At 43.1% G+C, this 21101-nt stretch overlaps 2 long non-coding RNA genes across 4 annotated transcripts in view; one reads left to right on the top strand and one right to left on the bottom strand.

Moving 5' to 3' along the window:
- Positions 1-13503: 13503 nt before the first annotated feature.
- Positions 13504-17813, bottom strand: LOC129525882 (uncharacterized). The gene is made up of 4 exons (XR_008670418.2): positions 17581-17813; positions 16767-16864; positions 13890-13997; positions 13504-13681 (listed from the first exon to the last, which is right to left on the bottom strand). It is a non-coding gene; the product is annotated as an uncharacterized lncRNA (long non-coding RNA).
- Positions 17814-17983: 170 nt separating this feature from the next.
- The window catches only part of LOC109029099 (uncharacterized), a 50774-nt gene continuing 47656 nt past the window's right edge, over positions 17984-21101 (top strand). For 2 of the 3 annotated variants that reach the window (XR_002008112.3, XR_010129274.1), the window contains exons 1-2: positions 17984-18104; positions 18449-18530. This is a non-coding gene — a long non-coding RNA (uncharacterized lncRNA). The remainder of the gene's footprint in view (positions 18105-18448; positions 18531-21101) is intronic. The other variant, XR_010129273.1, reaches the window with a different exon arrangement.

The raw sequence follows: 21101 nt of genomic DNA, 5'->3' as shown, positions 1-21101 counted from the left end.
ACAAGAGAAAAATAAGAACCACCCTTGTAATAATTTTTCATAGAACTAAATTCGTTTGTTAAAATAATTCTTTATTTTGAAATCATGCACTTCCTTCCCTTTCTCTCATGTTTAAATAAGTTTCTTGGCTGGGTGCAGTTGCTCATGCCTGTAATACCAGCACTCTGCAAGGCTGAGGTGGAAGGATCACTTGAGCCTAGGAGTTTGAGACCATCTTGGGCAATACAGTGAGACCCCCATCTCTATTTTTAAAAAAAATCTTTAAAAAATAAATATTAAAAAATAAAATAAAAGATAAAGAATGAAATTTCTTTTATAAAATGAGGGTGGTGACAAGATCTGTTTGTTTCAAAGGCTTTTTAGCAAAATCCAAAGTTGCCGAATCAATGTCAGACATCTTCTTTAAAAAAAATCATGAAATTTCCAAGTCAGACAGCCACAGCTATAAATAAAGGCAGTATAGATAAAGCTCTATGGAGGCTTAGCAAGGAGGGCAATATGTCTTCTCACTTGGGTGAAATCAGAAAAGGCTTCAAAAGAGTTGACATTTGGGTTGAGACTTTAAAGATGGATGAGCTTTGTATACATTGCGTTTGAGGTGAATTCGAAAGGGCATTCCAGGTGGAGGACACAGCCAGAACAAAGGCACAAGGATGGCAAGAGAATCCCAGAATGAATCATGCTGCAGGAATAGCAAAGACCTTGTTTAACCAGAGCAGTGGTATCTAACCGGTGAGCCACCGCCTCCTAGAGGGCTGTAGAGGTATTGCAAGGTATCTGTTAATGTCTCATCCCCAGTGTCAATGTCTGTATGTCCATCCCTTTGAAAGCGTTACTGAATGCGTAGATATATTTAGTCAACAAATGGCTCCTTGAACAAAATTTATTCAGATACCTGCTATTTTAAAAATCCATGTTTTTTTTAATGTCAAAAAGAGATCCTTATGCTCATTCCCTATCCATTCATTCAGCAAGAATTCATTGAGAACCCACTATATGCCAGGCACTGTACTCAACACAACCTGCTTTTCTGAGCAAGATTTGGACCAGGGACACCACTGAGGAGGTTCTTGTAATCTGGGTGAGGGATAGGGGAAAGACAGGCTGGGATGATAGCAAAGAAAAGGACAGAAAGTGGGCAGATTCGGGCATACTTGAAAGTAAAATAAACCAGACTTGCCAGTGTATTTGACGTAATCAGAGAAAGACAGGAATCAAAAATCATTCCTAGGATTTTAGCCTGAACAACTAGGTATGATGTATACACCTACTATGTACTCACAAAAATTAAAAATATTTTTTTAAAAAAATATAGAGAATGGCAAGAAGTTAAAAGCTCCTTCTTGTGTGAAATTACCCAAGATCAAATTCTCCCTTCATCACTCACTGGCCGTGTGACCTTGTGCAAGTCACTTAACTTCTCTAAGCCTCAGTTTCCTCATCTGTAAAATGGTAATGCACATAAAGCACTGAATACCATATGTATGGAATACAGTAAATGATGATACTACAGTATGATAAAAAGGTTGAAAGCATCGAACATTAACATAAGGCTTGTAAAGGTGGGCGAGAGGGTCATCGGAAATAACCCTGGAGGCCAGACCATGAGGGTGAAGTGAAAGGGGAGGACCTCAAATGCCAAACCAAGAAGCCTAGACATTCATAACTGAAAGTGTTTTCTCTATTTACTCCAGAAAATCAACAGCTTGGGATTCCTGAGAATACCTGGGGAAGATGATCTTCAATCAGCCAACACTTGCTGAGCACCAACTGTCCATAAAAGTCACCATGCTTGGCAACATGTGTGATGCAAAGAAAGATAAGACATCATTTCTGCCCCTGAGGAGTCAATTGAATTTCAAAAGTCACAGATCAGAAGTGTTCATCTTTAACAGTGTTCATCTTTAAACAGCAGCATACTATAAGATAGGTCCTGATGGGAAGCTGGAAGTTCTTGAGATCCTTATGAGGACTTAGCTGGAAATCTCCTGGGTGATATCAGCATGAGTGTTCCCTTAATCTCTGCATCAAGATGTTCATCCTCACACTACATAAGAACAGAAGTGATATGCTCACTTTGTTGAGTTCCCATTCATCATTCTTCACCCTGACAATTTTTGGCGTACCCAACTCTGATCCACTTTACTAGCCCAAGACGTCCATACCCTAGATGTTGCGAGTATTGGCTGCAAGGCTGACATCTGCCCTAGAGGAAAGTTGCTGTCAGCCAAACAGGAACTGTCTCACCCAGAAAGCTCATTTTAGGTACACAACTTCCCTCAAGACATCCTGCATCCAATAACTGACCGACCTGGAGTTTTAAAAGGCTCATCCCCTTGCTTTACCATGGGATCAATTCTGCACAATTCATGCTCCAGAGCTCCCTGTGGGACCAGGCCATAGTTTCCAACTGAGGCCATACCCTTGCTTGGCTCCTTCCCCTGATCACTCCTGCTTCTTTTCCTCCCCTTCTCCTTTTCTTCTAAGGGTCTTACCTCAACATATTACATTCATGAGAATCTCAATCTCATATTCTTATTCTACAGAACCTAACCTAAAATCTCAACCTTGCACTCTACTCTCTAACCCAATGTTATTGTTAATAATAGATAATATTTTTGAACTTCAACTATGTGCCAAACAACTCTTTATACAACTCATCTTGTATTTTCTCACGGGTTCAGTGCTATTACCCCATTACAAAGATGAAAAAAAACAGAAGCTCTAAGCGGTTATCATGTCTGGTATGCCTAACAAGTTTCCTGTGGCCTCTGGGAAAGAACCTGGATGTCCTATGGGATTGCACTCTTCATTCTGCAAAACGATTCTTTCCTCCCTTGCAAATGCTCTTCTGAGCTCCTGTGAGCTCCTCTTCTTTCCCCCTGCCTTCTTACTTCTCATATCCACCCACCCCCTCTGAAAACCAGTGGTCAATTATGTGGGTTTCACAGCTCAAGATCTCCTAGGGCAGAAAATTCAATTTATTTCCATCTGCTTTAGTTTTCTCTCAGAATGCCTTTTTTTAAAATTGGCAATAAGCACTTTAGTTCTCCCAAGGATTGTTCACTCAACAACATGTTCCTAGCATTTTTAATAGGTATGTGTTGTGGGAGGAGGGATCATACATACTTCTCTTCCAAGTGCTTAAAATAATTGATGAGATCAGGGTCTACTCTGGAAATCACAGAGGGTTCTCTCTCCCCCTCAAAAAGGCTAGTGCCAGCAAAGTAAAAAGGTAAATATCCAAACCCTTCCTGGAGGAAGGGACATAAGAGAGTGAGGATGACTTAAAAAAAAAAAGAAAAGAAAGAAAGGACAGGGGTGTGGTGGATATAGCTAAAGGAAGAAGGAAAAAATATAAGGAAGAAGCCTACATGCTTTACATACACTGTTCCTTCTGCATGGAATGGCTTCTCTCCTTCTCCAACTATTGTACTCTTATTCATGCTTCAAAACCCAGTTTAAATTTCATCAACTCTAAGAAGATTTACATGAGCTTCCCCAGCCTCCCTACACAGTCACTGCTGCCTGTGGACATACAGAATACAACCCATTCTCAAAATGTATTAATAGAATGAATGGTTAATGGGTACAAAAAAATAGAGGGTCGGGTGTGGTGGCTCACGCCTGTAACCCCAGCATGTTGGGAGGCCGAGGTGGGTGGATCACGAGGTCAGGAGTTCAAGACCAGCCTGACCAACACGGTGAAACCCCACCTCTACTAAAAATAAAAAATTAGCCAGGTGTGGTGGTACATGCCTGTAATCCCAGCTACTCAGGAGGCTGAGGCAGGAGAATCACTTGAACCTGGGAGGCAGAGGTTGCAGTGAGTCAAGCTTGTGCCACTGCACTCCAGCCTGGGCAACAAGAGAAAAACTCCATCTCAAAAAAAAAAAAAAATAGTTAGAAAGAATGAATAAGATCTACTATTTGATAGCACAACAGAGTGACTATAGTCAACAATAACTTAATTGTACATTTAAAAATAAAAGAGTAGTGGCTCACGCTTGTAATCCCAGCACTTTGGGAGGCCGAGGCGGGCGGATCACGAGGTCAGGAGATCGAGACCATCCTGGCTAACACGGTGAAACCCCGTCTCTACTAAAAATACAAAAAAATTAGCCGGGCGTGATGGCGGGCGCCTGTAGTCCCAGCTACTCGGGAGGCTGAGGCAGGAGAATGGCGTGAACCCGGGAGGCGGAGCTTGCAGTGAGCCGAGATCGCGCCACTGCACTCCCGCCTGGGCCACAGAGCGAGACTTCGTCTCAAAAAAAAAAATAAATAAATAAATAAAAGAGTATACTTGGATTGTTTGTAACACAAAGGATAAATGCTTGAAGGGATGGACACCCCATTTTCCATGATGTGATTATTACACATTGTATGCCTGTATCAAAGCATCTCATGTACCCCATAAATATATACACCTACTATGTACCCACAAAAATTAAAAATAATTTTTTAAATATAAAGAATGTCAAGAAATTAAGAGCTCCTTCTTGTGTGAGATACCCCAAGATCACTCTCCTGTCATCACCCACTGGCTGTGTGACCTTGTGCATGTCATTCAACTTCCCTAAGCCTCAGTTTCCTCAGCTGTAAAATGGTAATACACATAGAGCACTTAATGCCATGTGTCTGGGATACAATAAATGCTCAATAAAATGATACTAAATTTCTTTATTACTATCACCATCAACACTCCCTCCTCTGAATTCCCTAAGCACCATTTTCCTATTGTTCATTCCATTAATTTGCTATTTACCCTAGATGGCCTTGCTTTGTTAATTAACATTCCATGTGTGCATATCTCTCATCCTTAACTACATTGCAAGGTCCCTGGGGACAGGAAGTGCATCTTATACTTTTATATCCCACACAGCTGTGAGAGCAGCGCCAAACACATAATACATGCTCAAATATTTGCTGACTAAATTCTTAAAGCTTTGGCTACAAGTATAGGTGCTTATTTTCCTTGGCAACAGGACAAATAACATTTGTGTTTACACTCTTGTTTCCAAGGCTAATTGATGTGGGTCTTAAACTCATAAAAACCCCTTTAAACTCTCCCCTAATAATGGCAGAAGCCATCAATTAAACAAATCATTAGATGTATCAACAATCTATTAATCCACTCTTAGTGGAGGGACATTGGTTGATTTTGAGCTGAATGGCTGCACGGTGGAATTGGACTTAACTGGAATATTCTTTTTAGTTTCTAGCTCTTAATCAGCATTGCTTACTGTATGAAATGAGGATTAAATGATAATGTAGCCAATACAAATATGGACATAGATAGGGATATGCAGACAGCATCTCACCCAGTTCCTGGCATATCATAAATCCTCAATACATGATGGCTTTAAAATTTAGGAGGAGAGCTGGATAATAGAAAGGAGGTTCAAGCCCTAGCTCTGCCTCTTGCCAGCTATTATGTAGTCTTGGGCAAGTTATTTTATCTCTTTGATCTCTAATTTCCTCATAAGCAAAATAGGAATAAAAGTACTTGCATTGCAGAATTATTATGAGCATTAAATGAGGTTATGTATATAAAATGATAGTGTCCCAATCTATTTCACCCAAACTTCCTGCTTCAGGCATCCTTTTCTCTACTTCTACCATCCTTCATTCATTCAGCAAATATTTACTAACCACCCACTGTGTTCCAGAAACCATGCTTGATGCGAGAGATACAGTGCGGAAAAAAGAACAGAGTGCCTGTCCTCATGAAGTTTATAGTCCAGGGAAAGATACAATCAGTTAGTACAAGAAAGTAGCAAGTGCCCTTACAGAAGGTGGTGCTGGGGACCAAGGGTACATGTTGGAGACTGAATGAAGCAGGAGGTCACTAAAGGCTTCCCCAAAAGAGGTGAGTGTCAGCTATCGCTACCAACACTCAGATTCCACCCACCCTCTGATCTGTGTGGTGATGCTGGGCTGCAACGACATCCTGCCTTGCCTGCCTCCCTGGTAGATTCTCTAAGACGAATGGCTCCAGAGATGACTTCAAGGACGGAGGAGGCTGTATTAGTTTGCTAGGGCTGCCATAACAAAGTATCACAAACTGGGTGGATTAAACAACAGAAATTTACCATCTTAGAGTTCTGGAGGCTTGAAGTCCAAGATGAAGGTGTCAGCAGGGTTGGCTCCTTCCTACGTCTGTGAGAGAGAATCTGTTCCATGCCTCTCCCCTAGCTCCTGGTGGTTTGCTGTCAATCTTTGGTATTCCTTGGCTTGTAGAAACACCTTCTGGCCTTCCTATTCCCACTAACTTCTCTCTGTCTGCGTGTTTGTGTCCCAATCTCCACTTTTTTATAAGGACATTAGTTGTATTGGACTAGAATCCACCTGAATCCACTTTATCTTAACTAATTACATCTGCAATGGCCCTATTTCCAATGATATCTCATTCTTAGATACTGTGGGTTAGGGCTTCACCATTTGAATTTGGAGGGATGCAATTCAACCCATAATGGAAGCAGAAGTCTGCATCCTGTTCCTATCAGTGCCAGATGGCTGCAGAAACAGCCATCATGCCCTGTTTTCAGGTGTTTTTTCCTTATACTCCGGGAAACAACCTCATTGTACCCTGTCAGATTTACCAGTATTAGCTGGCCAGGGCCACCTCCTCAGAGTCAGTCTCAGCCCCATGGGAACCCTTCTCCGAACATCTAGTTTCTAAAACCACAATCTTTCCTCTTTGTTCTTCCAGCCCTGTGGGATTTATTAGTTTCTTTCTGCCTGTGAGGGGCATCCTCTGAGATGGTCCTCAGTGACACGTGTCCCCTGATATTCATGCCATTGGGTAATACTGTCACAGGATCCTTGCAGTGTCACTTTTCCAGCCAAAAACCTTTGTGGCTGGTGGCATCTTTGCCCGAGTTTTGCTCAGGCCTGCTGGGCTTGTCCTGCCCACTCGGCCCAGCAGGCTGAGCTCAGCTCACACTACCAGCCTGGATCCCATGCCTGCCAAGGGTGAACCAGATGTGGAACTGCGAGGGGTGAGTGAACACAGGGTCTGGCCACTGCGTACACCCAGGCATGCCAGCTGTGGCAGGGCAGGTAGCTCCAGGCATTGGTGTAGCTCCAGGCATTGGCACAGGAGACAGCTCTGTGTGAGGCTGTGGCTGGACAAGGCATACCACGTATGGCTTCCACTGTGGGCACTGGGGGGTGTGGTGGTGTCCAGAAGCTTGGAGATGCCAGAATCTGCAGAGTCCCAAAGACAGTGTCACAGCCCTGGCTCACAGAGCCTCTAGGTCTGGGCTCCCCAAAGGGCCCCAGCTTTTCTCTCCTTCTCACCGCCCACAATGGGGTGAGCAGGGGGCGTGTTTCAGCCCTGTTTGTGTTACAGCTCTTTCAATCCCACCATTTGGTGGGTCTGGAGTTCTTGTTCCACATCCAGGAAGAATGAAGTACAAGGACAACTGGAGGGTAAGCAAGGTAGAGGGGAACTTCACTGAGTGACAAAATAGCTCTCAGGAGACTTTAAGTGGGTAGCTCCTTTCTGCAGGCAGGTCTTCCCCGATGAGTGTCCAGCAGTGAGGAGATCCAAAGTGGGCAGCTCCTTCCCACAGCTGGTAAGTCCCGACATCTGTGTGAACCTGGCTGGGGGAGGGGGTTGTTTTATGGGCTCAGAAGGGAGGAAGTGCGTGTTGATTGGTCCATGGGCGGCCATGGGCAACCCAGAAGAATCACCATAAGATTTCACTCGCAGCCGTGGACTCCACCCGGAACTGGCAGCCCCGCCCCCAGGTTTCAGGCCGTCCCTGGCTTGAAGGGAGGCTTTCACTAGGAATCTGCCCCTTCCCACCCAGGAGCCTGTCTGCCTCCTGCCACCATCAACTTGCTATCCACAGCACCCAGGCTGTCCATGCTGAGGGGTGCCTGCAGTCCTCAACACCCCCCACCTACCTCACTATCTCCCTCCTGCACTCCTCGGCACCCAAAGTCTGGAAGGGCCTGAGGCAGCAGGGGGCTGATGTGTCAGCACCACCCCAGGCATGTGCACACCTGGCTGGGTTGTGACAGCACCCAGGCTTGGCCACTACTTTGCTCCACCCCAGAGTGGGCATCAGGAGCTGGGAGAGGCCAGGGAGCAGAAGCAGGCATTTCTGAGCCTACAGGGGCAGAGGGGCTTCCTGAGTCCCAGAGAGCACAGGGATGCCCGGGTCTGCAGCCATGGCTGGGAGACTGCAGCTGCGTCCAGGAGCACGGGGCTCTCACCCTGCCAACTCGGAAGGGGATGGAGCTCCTGCTGGTTCCTGGCTCCTGCCAGCTCCATGAAGCACACAGCCCCAGCCACATCTCCCCCGCTGCAGCTGGTGTCTCAGCCGTGGCTGCTCCAAACAGGCTGCCACTGCCATCAATCCCATCCCCTGGAAAGGAGGATGGACTTACTGACTCACTTCTCATAGCACAAGTAATGGGATGTTACTTCTGAGATTAAATAATAAAACTGTGGCCTCCATCACAGATTTTCTCTTTTGCTTACTCACTCTGATGAAGCCAGCTGCTCTGTTGCCAAGCTGCTCTATGGAGAGGCCCTTATGGCAAGGAACTGAGTGGGGACTGCAGCCAGCATACTGTGATAAACTAAAGTCTTCAGTCCAACAGCCCATGAGGAACCAAATTCTGCCATCGATCACTTGAATGAGCTTGGAAGCAGCTTCTTCCCTAGTTGAGACTTCAGATGAGACGACAGCCCCCGCTGATCCCTCAATTGTTGTCTTGTGGGATATTCTGAGGCAGAGGATCCACTGAAGCCATGCCCAGATTCCTGACCAACAGAAAATATGAGATAATGAATGTTTGTTGTTTTAAACTGCTAGTTTTGGGGTGATTTGTTATGCAGAAGTGGATAACAAATCCACCACAATTACTATTGATTGTCTTAGTGTTCCCTCTTTATCTTTCCATCTTCCAATAGGCATTTAACCAATTCCCTATATTAAATGCTCTCAGTTAAATTAACTGGCATAATTCCTATTTTCCAGATTAGACACTGACTGACCCAAGATGGTATCTAAGCTGTGAAATAACTGGTAGTTAGTTAAGTAACAGGATGGGAAGAGTGTTTCAGGAATCAAAAGCAACATATGCAAAGATCTGGGCACCATTTATTCTTTAAACATATTTATTAAGCACCTACTATGTGCCAGACTCAATGCTAGATGTTGCAAATAAAGCTATAAATGAGAGAGCAAGATCCTGCCTCGTGGAGGTTGCCTTGGTATGTTCAGTAATGAGACAAAAGCTAAGACCAGTACATTAGAGACAGCTCACACTCTAGGCTTCCTCATAAAGGACATTGACACTTGGTGTTCTTAATATAGGCATGAGACAAGTAACAACCTTTCAGCATTAGCTTCTCATCTGTAAAGTGAAGAAGACAATCTCTTCCTCACAGGACTGTAGCACTGATCAAAGGAGGTTTGAGGGCTTAAAGCAGCTTTATATAAGAGACAGAACTCTACTACCATTAAGATAAAGCAGTCCTATTTTAACAGCTAGACTCAACTCAGAATGATCAAAGTCTTTTCTCTGTCCAACTGGCCAGCATCCCTCTGCTGGCCTGGGGCTGGCTGCAGCCAAGGCCTAGGTTAACAGGATTAAACAAAGAGCCTGTTGCTTCTGGCCCCAGCCAGTGGGTTGCTGGCCATTGATTAAAAAAACAGCCTGTAATACAAAGAGTAACCTCCCTGCGGCCACCCACCCCATAAATCATCTGCTACCAAGGGCTATTGAATTACCTCTGGAAGATGGATGACACTGGGCTGGAAGGCTGCTTGATAAGGTTTCCTTTTGAATAATTTCACGTAGAAAGCTGGGTTTGAGAAATGGGGTCTTTCCACCAGCTCAGCCCCATCCATGTCGTCTCTGCCAGGTGCATTCAAGATAAACACGTTTCCTTACAGGCTGCTGGAGTGTCTGTGATGGAGGAAGAAAACATACTGCCAGGCCTCTGGGAAGTATCTACTTCCACCTGAGGCAAACATGGTGGCTTTGTTTTATTATTATTATTATATGTCATTTATTGTACTAACTTATTAATAGTATCTATCATTTATTAAGCATATTTTATGTGCCAGGCAAAGCATTTGAACTTATGAAGTCCTTAAACAATCATATGAGGGAGGTCCTATTACTCTCTTCATTTGACTGATGAGAAAATTAAAGCTCAGAGAGGTGACATGACTTTCTCATGGTTACAAAACTAGTCAGTGTTGGAGGCGGGACTCAAACCTATGCTCTTAACAGGAGTTGGCAAACTTTCCGTAAAGGGTGAGACAATAAGTATTTCAGGCTTTGCAGGCCATATTGTCTCTTTTGAAACTACTCACCTCTGTTCTTTTAGTGCAAGAGCAGCCACAGACTATGTGCAGGGCTGTGTTCCAATAAAACTTCATTTATACAAACAGATGTTGGGGGGCAGGACCTGATTTGGCCTATGAGCCATAATATGACAACCTCTACTCTTAACAGTTATATGGCATTAATTCTCACCATTTGGGCTTTACAGTTTCTTGTACTTACCTGTTTTCACTTAGAAAATGCATTGGCTCCTCATGGAGTCATCTGGTTTATTCAATTCATTTATAATTTCTTTATTGCCTTTGTGAAGGTTCCAGCTCTATGGAGAAAATACAGATATCCTGCTAGTCAGAGAAGTTAAGGTGTGTAATATATTTCAATTATTCATTATTTTAGTGAGGAAAGGGTCTGCTATGCTGCAGTAACAGTAAATCCCCCTAATTTCTGTGCTTTAGCAGAGGGTTTCTCAACTTCAGTGTTATTGATATTTTGGGGCTAGACAGCCCTGTGTTATCCTGTGCATTGTAGGATTTTTAGCAGCATTTCTGCCTCTACCCACTAGATGTCAATAGCATCTCCCTAGTCATGACAACCAAAATGTCTTCAGACATTGCCAAATGTACCCTGGTGGGGAAGGGGGGCAAAATCATTCCCAGTTGAGAACCACTAGGTTAGGACAACAAAAGTTTATTTCTCACTCATGAGAATGCAAATAGGCGCCATCAGCTATCCTTGACAGTTCTCCTGTAATGGTTCACAGGGATCCTAGATGCTTCCATCTACACTCTGCTATCTCAAAGTTCTTCACTTCCTGCCATGCATGTGGAAGAGATAGAGAATGGAGAACTCACCCCCTCTCTTGACTTTCTCAGACCAGAAGTGTTGCTTATGCTAGTGGGTCACTGGCCATAGCCTAACTACAAGGGAGAAAGAGCACATGGGAATCTCTCCATGAGGATTCAATTACTCAATAAACATTTAGTGACTACCTATTCTGGTTGACAGTGTGCTAATGCTGGTGATACCTCAGTGGATAAATCAGATTCTCTCTCTACCCATATAGTGTTCACATTCTTGCTTTAATGTGCTCTTTGGGGTTGCAAAAAAAGGGAGCACTCTCAGGTTTGATAATAGGGATTATTGAAAAGATACATATAAATGTGAGAAATGAGATCAAATTATCTCCACAATTATGGTGGGTCCAAAGCTCCAAAAGCCCCAGGAAGAACTTGAATAAATATCTCGAAGTCTGAACCTAGTTGGTCCTTTTTCCCCTCATTCTTTTGCCATTCATATGTCCTTAAAAAACAGAATACAACTGGATCAATTACCATCCAATAATGAGTCTTTGTTGACCACTTTCACTAAGTTATGCTGTGGTCACAAACAACTCCAAAATGTCCATGGGTTACAACCACAGATATTTATTTGTTGCCTGTGTACATGTCATCTGCAAGTTTTCCTGGAGTCGGAGTTCAGCTCTGTCTTATATCCATATCTTCATTATTCCAGAACTGAATGAAGGACAGTCCCATTCTCAGTCATGAGTCAGAAGAAGAGGAGCAGTAGTAGAATCACTGTTAGCTCTTAAAATTCCTTCTCTAGGCATGAAATTAATATCTATGGAAACTCCATTGGCCAAAGCAACTTGTGTTACCAAGTAATGACATCAGCAGGGCAGGAAGTATATTTATTACCCAGGGAGGGACACCAGGAAGTAGCACTAGTTGATAGATGAATCTATCATTGACAGATGAGTCTATCAACTAGAGAAGGGCTCTGGCATCTAGTAGGTAGAGGTCAGAGATGCTGCTAAACATTCTATAATGCACAGGACAACAAAAAAATATAGAGCCCAACATGTCAAGCAAATATCTTGAATGTAACTTATCACAGCAATTCTCAATTTTGTCCCCCAGGAAATATTTGAGAATGTCTAGAGGCATTATTTGCTGTTGCATCGGGGTGACGCATCTCTGGTAGAGTCAAAGAATGCTGCTAAACATTGTACGATGCACAGGAAAGTCCCCCACAACAAAGAATTATCTCACCCCAAAAGTCAACAGTGCGAGATTGAGAAACCCTAACCTACCATAAGAAGTAACTGGGTTCCTCCATTCATTCATTCATTCATTTTTCTCATTATTAATCAATGATTTATTGAATGTCTGTTGAATGCCAGACACTGTGCTAGGCCCTGGGGATACAATAGGAGCTAAAATAAACACGATTCCGGTTCAAATGGAGTTTATATTCTACTTGGAGAGACAGACATTAATCAATTAATCAAGTAATTACATAACTGAGTGTTTCATTATAAATTAAAATAAATGGGAGAATGGAACAGATTTTATAATAGCCTGTGGGGAAAAGGGGGAAGGTGGAAGGTTAGGAAAGTCTTTCTCAAGGAAGTGATAAGAATTCTGAAGCGTATGTAGGAATTAACTAGATAAAGAGGAAGGGGAAGAGAGTTCTGGGCAGAGAAGTGGGAAGGAGTATGCTGTGTCAGATGGTCTGAAAAGTCCCGTGGGATAAACACACAGAAAGTAAAGGGTAAGTAGTATGTGATGCAGCTTAAGAAGACAGCAGGGACCAGATCACCCAGGGCTTTGTAGACCAGTCTGGAGAGTTTTGTGTTTCTCTTATGAGCAATGAGAAGCCACCAACAGGTTTTCAGCACTGAGGAAATGACGTACTTTGTATTTCAAACAGATCACTTAAGCTGCAGTGTGGAAAATGGTGTGGAGTAGGATAGAACAGATGCAGGGAGGTCTATCAGCAGACTTTCAGTCTTTCAGAGAAGGGAGGATGGGAGCTCAGAGGAGTGCGCTCCTAGGGAAGACAGAGAAAAGTGAATATATCTGAGAACTAATTACGTTCTGAATGGATAAATTCAGAAATTTAGAAGATAGTCTGATGGATAATGGATGTATAAATGGATGGATGGTTGTGAGTTTCAGTGAGACAGAAAATAATGGAAAAGGACCGGGTTTAGGGGCACGGGAGTAGGAAGGCAATGTAATCTATAATAAAATACCAGCTTAAGAAGTGATTGAGGCAGCCTGGTGAAAATATCAAGAAGGCAGCTGGATATATGTGTCTGCAATTCAGAGGAGAGACAAGGCTGAAGTTATTAATATAAGAATAATCAGGATATAGATGCCCAAACCTCACATGGAAGCCTTTGAGTTGGACCCTAATCCCTGGTTTCATCATTTGTGGCTGGTTTTCCTTGACTCAATGCCAGTAACCGTAACAACTCTATGAAGATAGAACCACTTGTCTGCTTCCCTCAGAATTCACTCATTTATTCCACAGTCTTGGATGTCTGTGTGTCAGACTTTATCCTTGGGGGCTGGTGATACAACTGTAAATGAGAACAGACAAGGTTATGGTCCTGATAGGCATTTAATATTTTATGGCTTCTTCCTTCATATAAATTGTGCAAAACAACTGATTCTTGGTCTTTCCACGTCTGGTCTGGAGTAAATCATCCCACACCGAAGGAAATGCTTGCCTGTAAAATAAACTCAAAATCATAATAGGATAATAGAATTATAGTGTCTCAGCCTTACATTGGTAGGGTCTACTTGGTTCAATGATGTTGAACAGATATCCTCTCACATGCCAACTTTAATTGATTGGTAGTAGCTGCCTGGAGAGTTAGGCGGAGAATGATTCAGCTGGAATAAAAAACCAAAGCAATTGATTAGTGATGTCTGTCAAGGGTTTGATATGGGAGAGTGAAAGGCAATTACCTACTGCTCTAATCTCATTGATCATTTTTATATATTGCTAAATTCTATTTGATAATATTTTGTTAAGAAATTTTTTGTGTGTTTGTGAGAGATCTTGGTCTATTAGTTTCTTTTTTTAAAAAAATTAATATCCTTGGCAGGGCACAGTGGCTCATGCCTGTAATCCCAGCACTTTGGGAGGCTAAGGTAGGTGAATCATGAGGTCAGGAGATCAAGACCATCCTGGCTAACATGGTGAAACTCTGTCTTTACTAAAAACACAAAAAATTAGCTGGGTGTGGTGGCGGGCACCTGTAGTCCCAGCTACTCTGGAGGCTGAGGTAGGAGAATGGCGTGAACCCGGGAGGCGGAGCTTACAATGAGCTGAGATCGCGCCACTGCACTCCAGCCTGGGTGACAGAGACTCCATCTCAAAAAAAAAAAAAAAAAAATTAATATCCTCATTAGGCTTCTTATTGGAGTTATGTTGGCCTAATGAAATGAGTTGAAAACAATTCTCTCCTTTATTTTATAAAGGAGTTTATGTGATATTGGCATTATTTTGTTCTTAAATATTTGATGAAATGTGCCTGTAGTTGTAGGGGAGGAAAGGCAGGGAGAGGTTTTAATAGGATAATCCAATATCTTAAATGCAGGGCTATGTAGATTTTCTATTTCTTTTTCTGTTAATTTTAAGTTGTATATTTTGAGGGATTTGTACATTTCACCTGAGTTGTCAAATTTAACCCATTCCTTTAAAAGGTGAAGAAACTAAAGCTTAGATATGACAATTACTATGCCCCAGACCACACAGTAAATGACAGATCAACAGAACTCAGGTCTTTATGGGCTGAGTTCATTTCTCCTAATCTGCCTCATCCAGATTTATCCTACTTCCAAAAACCACAGGGGGATTTTCTGAGGATCTTTGCAGGAATAACATACACATGCATTTCAAATGCCCCATGCTGCAGTGTTTAGCATGATCTAGTGATAGAGAGAAAGAGCTGTCCAGGGCAAAACCAACAAACTCGAGCCTTAGATTTTAGCAGTCTTACCTGCCAAAGGCTGAGGCTTCTTTAGGAAACTCATGGATCACAAGGAAGAGAAATCTATTCTGTTTGAGTTGCCCTGGAAAGCAGTCAAGGCTGCCTTTCCCTGTGGTGCCCCCAGTTCAGTGTAGGCAGCCAGGCTGTCCATGCAGATTACTATCCCCTGCGTCTGGGCCTGACCACTGGAAGATAAAGTCCCCAGGAACCATCTCTGCCTAACCTGACCTACTTAGATGTGACAAGCCTGATGAGGTTGGGAGTGGAGCTAATGGAGATGGACAAGAAGGCAGGCCTGGGATGGCCCAAGGGAGGTAAGCTCACAGGACTTGGCTCAAAACACTCCTGGGGAAGGCTCTCTAGAGGAGAAGCATCTGTTAAATCTGACCACATCAGCGCCCTGCTTAAAACTTTTCAGTGATATCCTTGTGTGCTCATGAAATCATCTAAACTCCTTACTGTGGCCTCCAAGACGTGACCATGTGATGCTTCTTTCTCCATCCTTCCCTGACCACTGTCTTTGAGTGAAACTCAACTGTCTTTAGTTCCAAAATGGCAACATGTTTCCCCTTAACCCAGGGCCTTTGCACAGACTGCTTTCTTGGACTAAAATATGTTCTCCCCTTATTCTAATTTGGCTTCAAGGTTGCAGCTTAAATATCACTTGTTCCAATGGCATTTCCCAACAGCACAAGTCCATGTCCCTTCTGTGTGTTTCCATAGCCCATTACACTCACACTATAGTCACACTTACACATTGTTTTGGAACAATTTGCCCATTTATTTACCAGTATTTCCCACTAGACCGTGAGCTACATGGCCTCTGCCTTGAGCCCCATAGTCTCATAATCCATTGCTTACTCAACGTCTTCATCTGTATGTCCTGTAACATGATGGACTTAACATATCCAATACTGAACTCCTGATACTCTTACCAAACCCATCCCTCCCTAGTCTTTCTTATCTCAGCAAATGGCAACTCTATCCAATCAATTGCTCAGGCCAAAAACCCTGGAGTTATCCTCAATGCCTCTCTTTTCATTATCTCCCACATCTTATCCATCAGCAACTCACATTTCAAAATATTCCCAGAATCTGGTGTTGCTACCCAGATCGAAGCCACTGTGCCCCCTCACTCAGGTTAAAGCAACAGGCTTCTAAGCAGTCTCCTGGTCTACCCTTGCTTCCCTACATTCTATTTATTTTCCCCCTTTGACTTTTATTTTATTTATTTTGGGTCTCACTCTGTTGTCCAGCCGAAAGTGCAATGGCATAACCATAGCTCACTGCAGCCTCAAACTCCTGGGCTCAAGCAATCCTCCCACTTCAGCCTCCTGAGAAGTTAGGACTACAGACACCTGCCACCACACCTGACTAATTTTTTAATTTTTTTTTAGAGATGGGGGAGTCTTTCTATGTTGGTTTCCCAGGGTGGTCTTGAGCCCCTGGGCTCAATATTTTATTTTTATTTTAGATTTAGGGGGCACTTGTGATGGTTTGTTACATAAATATATTGTTTAATGGTGAGGTTTGGGTTTTTAGTGTACTCATCATTCAAACAGTGAACACTATATGCAATAGGTAGTGTTTTAAATCCTCACCATCCTTCCCCATTTTGGAGTCCCCGGTGTCTATTCTTTCAATCTATATATCTGTGTGTACTCACTGTTTAGGTTCCACTTATAAGTGAGAACATGCGGTACTTGATTTTCTGTTTCTGAGTTATTGCTCTTAGAATAATGGCCTCCAGCTCCATCCGTGTTGCTGCAAAAGATATGATTTCATTATTTTTTTATGGTTACATAGTATCTCCATTGTGTATATGTACCACATTTTGTTTATCCAAGCATCCATTGATAGACACTTAGGTTGATTCTGTGACTTTGCTATTGTGAATACTGCTGTGATAAACATATGAGTGCAAGTGTCTTGTTTATGTAATGATTTCTTTTCCTTTGGATAAATACCCAGTAGCAAAATTGCTGGGTTGAAGTCAGATCCCATCACTTCTCTACTCATGACCCCCTCAATCTTATTCATGATATAAACCAAATCCCTCCTATGGCCAACATGTCCCTGCATGATCTGACCCAGCTACCTTCTGTCCTTGACACCTTCTGACCCAGCTACCTTCTGTCCTTGCCACCTTCTGACCCAGCTACCTTCTGTCTTTCTCCTCCATACTCCCCTTCCCTCATTCCAATCCAGCCACTTCCACCTCCCTGTTGCCCCTGGAACATGCCAAGCATATTCCTGCCTTAGAGCCTCCGTACCTGCGACTGCCTCTGCCTGGAATGCTCTTCCTCCAGAGAGCAACAGCATTCCTTCTTCTTTTTCTATCAGGTCTCTGCTCAAATCCCACTTTATAAGTGAGGACTCCCCAGCTGCCCTATGTAAAGTATCAGTCCTCTAGCCCCTCCTCCCCTTCCTCCTCCATCCTCCTTTATTCTTTTATTTTTCTCCATGACACAGATCATCACCTGACTTATATATTCCATGTGTATCTATTTATTGTTTATACTGCATCTCCTCATACTAGAATGTAAGCCCCCTGAGGGCAAGGCCTTCTGGTCTTTCACCGATGTAACTCCAGTGAGTAGAATCATCCAACCACGCTGCTGATTGAAAGACATAGACTCCTGGGAACATGACCCATTGACGGGCATAGGCAACCTCAATGCCACAAAAATGCTAATTAGAAATAATTAAGTAATGGAGAGCCAGGCTCAAACAAAAGAACACCCCAAAGGGTCAAAAGTAAAACAAAAAGAACTAAAAGTGAACTCCAGCTGAGACCAGGGCAACCTGGGGGAGTTCAGACACAGAACACAAGCTCCGAGCGGCTGAGGGCTGGAGTTCTAATGTCACTATGGCAACAAGGGACATGGATTTGGGGCTCTGCAAAGAGGGGAGCTGAATGTGAGACTGTTGAATAAAGTGAGGTCTCTCAAAGGGAACAGAAGCAGAAAGGTTTCCCACTAGCACAGATGAGTCTGGGCTCTCGGTGGGTCTTTTAGTATGGGTTCCCCCAAAGCAGACTCTGAAACAAAGATTTCGATTCAGTTAGTTTATTCAGGAGGTGATCTCAGGAAGCATAGTGAGGAAATGGGTGAAGAAAGAGAGGAAAAGAGAAAAAAAAATCAGTAATGGGTTCATAATAAGCAAGTCACTGTCGTGGGCAATTGAGGTTCAGTCCTGCTGGGGACCTCTGGGAGACTGTGTAGAACTCACTTAGGAATCATTCCACCTCAGATGGGGGATGGCACATTTATCCATCAACTCTCATCCCCCAAATGTCGAGGGTTGCTCTGAGGGTATTAACTTCCCTTGTGTTTCCACACTGTACAGAAGTCAGCCAGAAAAGCTCCTATGAAACCCAAGAGAGCTCCTACACAGAGAAGGAGAAGCAAGCACTTAAGGTAGGCTGAAGGTAAGCTGTCAGACACACGCTGGGAAACATTGCAGCTTAAAAAAAAAAAAAACTCCCAGCCTGGGCAACATAGTGAGACCCCATCTCTACAGAAAATAAAATTAGCTGGGCATGGTGGTGCATGCCTGTTGTCCTAGTTACTCAGGGGGCTTAGATGGGAGGATCACTTGAGCCCAGGAGTTTGAAGATACAGTGAGCTATGATTGCACCACTGTACTCCAGCCTGGGCAACAGAGCGAGACCTTGTCTCTTAAAAAAAAAAAAAGTCTCAAAGGAATACAGCTTAGGGCATTACTACAATGCAGAAAAAAGTCTCCTATAAGAAACTGGAACCCCAAGCATGCACATATCATGGCGTGTGGGTCTGATTTTTATACTCCCCACATGATATAGAAATCCTTAGACAAGAAATTAACATAAATATATAGCTCTTGAGGCCCAGTAGGAAGAAAAGCAATAACATTTTGTAAAGATTGAATTCATTACCAGGAAAGTCTGTTGGGGTCTCCACCTACCACACTGAGTTTATGGACAATGAAGCCAGATCTGTGGAAATGACCAACAGAAAGAAGCAGCCCTAACTCCTAGCATGGAGATGCTCCCGTGTGGAGACAACAGACAGGAAAATGATCAGTTCACCAACGACAATGTCATGAGGAAACGCCCTCTTCTCCCCTTCCTCCTTCCCACTTTAACATAGCGGAAAAGAAGCAGGAAAGTGTGTGGGAGGCAGGAAGAGGGCAGGCCAGACCAACCTCGCCAGCCCAGCCAATGCTGGAGAACTGAAAGGGGGAACTTGGAAGTGAGTATAAAATCGAAGTTTAAAAATCGACTGGATTGTAAAATTGGGACCCTTGTGCGTGGTTGGTGGGAATATAAAATGGTGCAGCCACTGTGGAAAACAGTATGGTAGTTCCTAAAAAATAAAGAGTTATCATATAATCCACAATCCCACTTCTGGGCATATTCCCAAAAGAACTGAAAGAAGGATCTCAAGATGTTTGTACACCCATATTCACAGCAGCATTATTCACAACAGCTAATATGTGGAAGCAACCCAAGAGTCCATCAATGGATGAATGGATAAGCATAATGTGAAATATATATATATATATATATGTGTGTATATATATATGTGTATATATATATGTTTGACTATTATTTAGCCTTAAACAAAGAAGGAATCAGGTGTCGTGGCTCATGCCTATAATCCCAGCACTTTGGGAGGCTGAGGCAGGGGGATTGCTGGAGCCAGGAATTCAAAACCAACGTAGGTAATATGGCGAGACCCCATGTCTGCAAAAAAATTTTAAAAATAGCCAGGCATGGTGGCGTGTGTCTATGGTCCCACCTACTTGGGAAGCTGTGGCAGGAGGATCACTTGAGCTCAGGAGGTTGAGACTGCAGTGAGTTGTGATCACACCATTGCACTTGAGCATGGGCAAAAGAGCAAGACTTCTGTCTCAAAAAAAGAAAAAGAAAAAAGAAAAGAAAGAAATTCTGACACATGCCACAATATGGATGAGCCTTGAGGACATTATGCTGAGTGAAATAAGCCAGTCACAAAAAGACAAATACTTCATGATTTCACATACTTATGAAGTGCCGAGAGTAGTCAAATTCACAAAGACAGAAAGTAGAACGACGGTTACCAGGGATTTAGGGAGAAAGGGAGTAGGGAGTTATTTAATGAGCACAGAGTCAGTTTTGCATGATGAATAGGGTTCTTGAGACGGATGGTAGTGATGGTTGGACAACAATAGGTGCTTAATCCCACAGAACTATACACTTAAAAATAGTTAAGATGATAAATTTTGTTATATTTTAATATAATAAAAAATAGAAAAACATGGCCCAGTAACTAGGCTATTTTAATAGCCCATGGAGATTGAAAAGTTATGGGATCTAATTGACTTACCAGGGAGCAAGAAGGCCAGATGAGGGTGGGAAGTATAACAGAGACTGTCCTTGTAGTAATTATTGGGGAAAATACAAGAATTTCATGTTTATTTCTCAATTTTACAGGCTACAGTGGCAATTTCTGAGATATTTTCCAAATTAGATACATTTCCCCATCTCTATGTCTAGTGTTTACCCTCATGCATGCATGTGTGGGCACACGTGCATGCACACACACACATACACACAGAGCTGAGGAAGGCCCTTGAGGCTGGAAACATTCAACACACATTGCCGCTTTTGTTGGTAGAACACAGGGCATTTTAACAAGAATATTTCTGGCTCTGCTGAGAAGCAGAGTATCATTAACCATCACAGTTACAAAATTTCACACTTCTATTCCAGTTTGTTTCAGGAGGCTTAGAACACTTGGCATACTTTCAGTCGCTGGTGTGTGCACACACACTCCCCACCCATGGGAGGAATTGCAATTTTGAGATGCTCCTGCCCAAGTCTAACATGGTGTAATAAGATCCCAGCACATCTGTCAGGCAATTACATGGTGCTGTCTCCATCATTCATGTACTGTGTTACGCACCTGTTCCATGATGCTGAGACAACAGCTCCCCTCAAGGCTTTCCCTGTAGCTCGTGGCATATTGAGCTGCCATAT

The sequence above is a fragment of the Gorilla gorilla genome, chromosome 10, assembly GCF_029281585.2.
Source record: "Gorilla gorilla gorilla isolate KB3781 chromosome 10, NHGRI_mGorGor1-v2.1_pri, whole genome shotgun sequence".
Lineage (NCBI taxonomy): Eukaryota > Metazoa > Chordata > Mammalia > Primates > Hominidae > Gorilla > Gorilla gorilla.
This window is presented reverse-complemented; position numbering and strand designations above follow the sequence as displayed.